Source organism: Hemibagrus wyckioides, linkage group LG06, assembly GCF_019097595.1.
Source record: "Hemibagrus wyckioides isolate EC202008001 linkage group LG06, SWU_Hwy_1.0, whole genome shotgun sequence".
NCBI classification, from domain to species: domain Eukaryota; kingdom Metazoa; phylum Chordata; class Actinopteri; order Siluriformes; family Bagridae; genus Hemibagrus; species Hemibagrus wyckioides.
The window spans coordinates 11,493,535-11,499,823 of NC_080715.1; positions in this window are offsets into that span (position 1 = coordinate 11,493,535).

Genomic DNA, 6,289 nt, shown 5'->3' on the forward strand with positions numbered 1-6,289 from the left:
ATAAAAATAAAATGTAGCACACTCCTGTTTGTAAAATGCATACCAATTATGAGCATGTGTATTTTGTGGGATAAACAAGACTTCTATTGTTTAACCCTGATGTTTTAATAGAATGTTCTAATATACATTTTTCATATAATACTCAAGTAAACCTTGAAAACAGATGTAAAATTGAATACTGAGTTAGAGTTAGAGCACTGAGCTTCTTTGACACTTTAACTCATTCCAGCACTCCCATTAAAAAAAAAAAAAGATACTTGCACACAGGGCAGGGCAGTGTTTTGACACTGCTTGACTTCTATCAAAAGGACCCACGCCCTTCCTTAATGGACGGTTGGGCCAGCACCCACTGCTGACTGGAGGAGGAATTTGGGCGGCTGTCATGCAGGAGTATGAATCCTAGGGAACCTGCAGGAAGCTTGCCAAGTGTAGATGTTATGTTCTGAAGGAGGTGATCCCATACTTCTTTACCTCCAGTGCCAACACTGGTGCTGGAACCTGTCCTGCCTCAGAGAGCCAGCATAGTGTTTATATTTCCATCATTTAAAATGTGGGAGTTTGCACATCACATGAAATATCCAAAGTCAAATCTATACACAATTTAGAAAAATTGTAATATACAACTCTCACAATGCTGGACATGTTTTTATTGCTGTTCCTTTTTTTATTATGTGTTTAAGGTGGGAATCCAGTCCATTTCACCTGTCCTGGATGAAATGCCAGTCCACCACAGAACTGCTGAAATATTTCATTCTGCCATCTTGTTGGGCCTTATTTATTAATTAATAAAGATCTCTGTAAATGTTTTCAAAACCAAACAAGAAAACAAGATTAATTAGAAACCAGGAATATGGCTGTGGACTGCATTTGATAAGAATATTTTGCTATGATGGCTTAGGACTACAATTGAAATGAACAGTTTTTCACTCAAGTCTCCATGACTGAACAACTGATAACTTGATAACAAAATAGACTTCATTTTAAAACTAGAATGAATTTCTTGAGTTTTCATATTTGCACTTTACCATATAGTACACAGTTACAGAAGGGGAATTATTTATAATCACACTATTTAGTGTAACTTAGATGAGGACGTTTTCCATTTTGAGTCTTCTTCCTCTCTAGGTTTTGTACTAATATTATCACAGGGAGTTTTTCCTTGCCACCTTCACTGCTCAGCTTGCTCATTAGGTCTAAATTACAAATGTTTATAATTTACAAAGTGCTATACAAGTAAAACTGAATTGTTCTTTTTTTTCCAGATTTACAAAAGTAACACATTTTTCTTGTATTTAAATATAATGATAAATGTCAATCACTTGTAAATTATCCAAACCATTTATGGCAAAGCACACAGAGCTAAAACAGCCAAAAGATGACTAAAGGATCTCTAAAAAGATCACATTCTAAGTAAGATATATACAATTGCTTTCCTGTAATGCAGCTCACCAAATGCAGCATGAATGAACTCCACCTTCTTTTACAATCTGCCATTTATTTTGTTCTAATTGAATGGCTAGTCTTATGAGACTTAATTAATCTTATTTTGATTGCTTTCTTTCAATTTGAGTTTTGCCAAATTATCATTGACTTTGTGTAGAGTTGAAATAAATTTAAACTTGACATTACAATCCATGCATAGTAACTCATATGAATTATACAATTTCAAACTTTTAACTGTGGATTATATTAATGAGTCTCCTTACACACAAACTGATTAACTCTAGTAGATTTTCTGAGCTAATTGGATTTTTATTACTACCACATTTCTTGTGCATACAATGTACAAATAAATTTGTATCCACTTTGATAAATGAAGCCCATTAATCTCAAAACTCTCCTACACAGTTCACATCTTATTTTATTAGCAGCTGTCAAAATAACCTTTGGTTGCTTAAGGTCTTTTTACGGTGTCAAAATGAGCTTGCTACTAATTCCAGTACCAGCATCTGCACCTTGTCAATATTAAAGGGCTACCAGTGAAAGTACTAGTTGTAGTGAGGTCCTAACCCCCTAATTCCAAGGAAATCACTAAGGAGATGCCAAGAAAACAATTTGTTTCACATGGAACCCAGACACAGAGTTTGAAAAACAATGAAAACAAGTGGGTTGAAGTGGAAAAGCAAAAACAATGAGCACAACAGACGTATTACTAGGAACATTGCAGATCTCACAATTACAAAGGATAAACAAGTATAAACCCAGCAATTGGCCTTTCTATTGCCACAAACAGCATATATATTTTTTATATGCCCCCTTTATTCACTCTTGTTGTAGTGTGAGTCCCAGATATGTGAATAGTTTTTACCACGTAATTTGATAGGAAGATTATGTGCACAAACAAATATCCACTATTTAGAGTGCAGAGAGAAAGAAATGTTCCAGAGGAGAACTTAGTCCTAACAGAAAAAAAGTTTGAAGTTATGGGCCTGCTTCCCATCTATTCTTAGTTTTTAGAGAAAAAGTTAAGTCACGCTTGTTCTATCATGTTCCAATAAACTTTCTGCTTCAGCAAATTTGGAAATTATTCTGAACAGGCGTTTGCCTGAATGACATGTCTACCCATGAGTATCTTTCACTCATTCACTCTCATCTTTCATTTCCATCATAGTGGAAAAATAAATATGTCAAAATGAATTTGATATATAAGGTCATGCTGTAAGAGGTCAAGTAAAATTCCTCAGAATGCATTGGTCTAAAATGTATAAGAAAAACAGCTGAATTATCCATCAGTTAGTGCTTTTGGGATCACTGATCATGCCTACAATTCTGTAACTGCAAGTAAATAAAGGTGGTACCCCAGTCAATCGCAGGGCACAAGGCATACACATATTTGCATCTAGGGTCAATTCAAAGTAGCCAAATTTACTTCCCGTCATGTTTCTTGAAGGTATGAAGAAACTTCAGGCCCCAGAAGACACCCATATGGACTTGGATTGAATATGTGAAAGTCCAAAAAATCTACAATTGTACAACAGTGAAACACAACGATCGAATCACAATGCACTGCACTGCTCTAGTTTGATGATCAGAAGATCTTTTGATCCTATAACCAGGTATCATAAATCAACCCTGCAAATAGAGCAAAAAAGCTTATCAGCATAAGTGTGGATCTGCCTGCTGAACTTGTGGTTAGAACAGGATCATAGAGATACAAAGAAAAGCAAAGGTCAAGCTTCAACATCATTCCTGAGACTCATTTTGTGTCATTGTAATCCTTTTGTGCACACAGATGTTATGAGAATTAGAAAATATATGAAATGAATATTTAGTTTACATTCTCTGTGTGAACTGACCTTTGGCACTGAGGGGCCAAGTGACTGGTCAGATGTGAGAATTGAGACTGGATTACCAATGATATATTTCAAAGTCCACAAAAACCCCAGCTATGAAAAACTCGCCAACACTTTTAAGCGTGAGCGCTGTGTCAAAATATCCACAAGTGCTCAATCTCTAACATGGCACCTTTGTTAACATGATCACATAACCAGCTGGGGCCAGTACTGAACCATGGTGTTAAGTGAAGAGAAAAAGTCATTAGGAGGGGAAAGGAATATCCAGTGCTTTCAAGGGGAAAAAGTCCTCTCGGGTATTAGTCAGACGTTGTCTCATGACACATTGACATATGTGGATCATGCTTAGAGACAAACCCAAGATTAAGAGCATAGGATTTGATGAGTTTGGAGGTTGCATAGTTTGCTGGAACTTATGCTATGAGGTCTTTGTTCACTTAGATTCAAAGTGGGGGTGCTTCACCATATTTTCCACACCCACACAGTATGCAGTCCATGTCCAGAGAGATTGGGGGCAGGGCTTCCAGTCAAGCAGAAAGCTCAGCACAAGCCTGCAAAGCCAGAAACTCTGAATAGAAACAAATCCATTTTCAAGGCTCAGTTGAAGATTGGAAAAACATCACCTAGTGTTCATCTTCACTTTTCCTGTTTTGGTGGACGTGTAACCATTGTAGCCTCAGATTCTTGTTCTTGGCTGACCGGACTGGACCCTAATATGGTCGTTGGCTATATCAGCCCATCTGTGTCAGGATTCTATGTGTTGCACATTCTGACATGCTTTTCTGCTAACCACTCATGTAAAGAGTGATTTTGAATTACCATAGACCTAACATTAACTTGACCCAGCCTGGCTATTCTCCTCCCGCAGAAATGTAGCTGTCTGGATGATTTTTTATTTTTTTTTTTTGGTCAGTAAGTTTGGAGCATGTTTGCCTCATACCTCCAAGGTTGGGGTATTTTATCCCTGCCTTTTATCACTGTGTGTGAGTAGTTTGGATGTTCTCCCTGTGCTCCAGAGGTTTCCTGCAGGTACTTTGGTTTCCTCCTCCAGGCCATGTGTCATACACTGATTGGCATCTCTAAATTGACTGTAGTGTGGGTGAATGGCACATTCAGTCTGTGCTAGACTGGCACCCTGGTCAGGGTGTGTTCCAAGTCTCCTGTGATTGACTCTCCAAGGTCCCAGCAACCCAGCCAGATAAGCAAAATATAGAATGTATGGATATGTACACTAACTGGTTAGTGAGTGTAGATATTGAACTGTAGGTCAATTCGTATGGCTTTAAAATGTATGATTAATCGCTTCTAGTAAGACCTGGAAGTCCAATGATTTTCAAATAAATTAATAAATTCCAGTGATTTTTTTTTTTTTTTAAAACAATGACTGCACTTGAATGAACAATTTAAGGCATTAAAAGTTTAAGAAAAAAGAAAGCCACAGGGATGAGCCTTTAGTGACTGCATATGAACACAATGTTTTTAGCCTTTTTGGAGCAAACATGAAAGTTCCCATTGCACGATCATGGTGGTTACTAGGAAACAGAAAAAAGCAGAGTTCTCCCAGTGATGCAGGAATGGGAAAATGACTTTTAAAGTAGTCTCACTTGAGACACACATTCCAGCCCTTGCATTAAATGGGAGATTGCTGGCTGAGTGGCCTGTCATTGATATCTGCCATTGGGTTTTGGCTAGGGGGGAACTTGTGCTGCACCCTTACCCAGCGTTTTGTACTGAGGCTACAGGAGAAGCCATCCAAATGTCAAGCTCAGCTTGAGATCCCTCCCTCTCTCTCTCAATCTCTCCCTCCCTCTCTCTCTCTCTCTCTCTCTCTCTCTCTCTCTCTCCCTCTCTCTCTCAAGCAAAGCTCTTGGCTGCTCAGAGAAGGGAAAGCAAGAGAGACAACGAAAGATCGATGGAAGTATGTGGGCCAGATGTACTTTCAACTACTGCTCATGTCCAGACTGGGTTTCTTGTTATTTGAAGGTCAGCCACATTACACATTGCATCTGCGGATACAAACAAACACTCCTTGTCCGGCTCTGCTCCTGTTCAACTGTCATGTTAAGTTAAAGCAGCTTTTGAGCTGAGCAAGTGTGGTCTCAATTTTGTGGCAGCAAGTTACTGCAGTACAGCTGACACCAATCTAACACAGAAAAGCATCTTTGGTCTCTGATCAGGCTCATGGATATGTCCAATTTTTACTAAATGAAATAGAGAATTCTGCTATTTTTACTTATCATTAATTAGTCCCCACACAATGGCCATTGTTTTTCATGGCATTCATTAAGCTAATTATTAGTGAAATTAATCAAAGGTCAAAGAATCACGGGATCTGTAAGGAGGCTTAGCATAATATCATATTTAGCAAAAAAATGCATCTTGCTCAACTGGAATCAACCAAGGCCTCCAACATTTGAACTGTTTCAACAACTTCTGAATGAGACATTACGACTGGAGCAGTATACCTACAACTTAAGAAACGGGGATGATGCTTTTAGAAGAATATGGATGCCTCTCATAGACCTCTGACCTTTTGGCCACCTTAGAAGTACTTAACAAAATGTATGACCATATTTAAAACTACAGCTCAACATACATGTGTTTTTTTTAATTAATTAATTTATTTTATTTTATTTATTTATTTATTTATTTATTTTTATTCCCATCTCTTTTATTTATTTACTTTTAAACACTGTTGCTCTTATTATTTTATTATTATACTGTTTTTTACTGATTTTTGTCACTGAATGTTCCCATTCCTATTTCTGCTTTATGACTCTTATGTATGTTAAAATCAATAAACAAATAATTGAAAAAAAAAAAGAATCAGGGGGAGGAACGCTTTGATTTATGCATCTTCGTCAGATGTTCTGATCCCTTAGGCTACATGTTCCCAACCCTTGTTCTGGGGTACCCCATCCTGCATATTTTAGTGTTTTCCTTACTCTAAACACCAAATTTAAATAATCAGCTCATTAGTAGCACTTCCAGAAAGA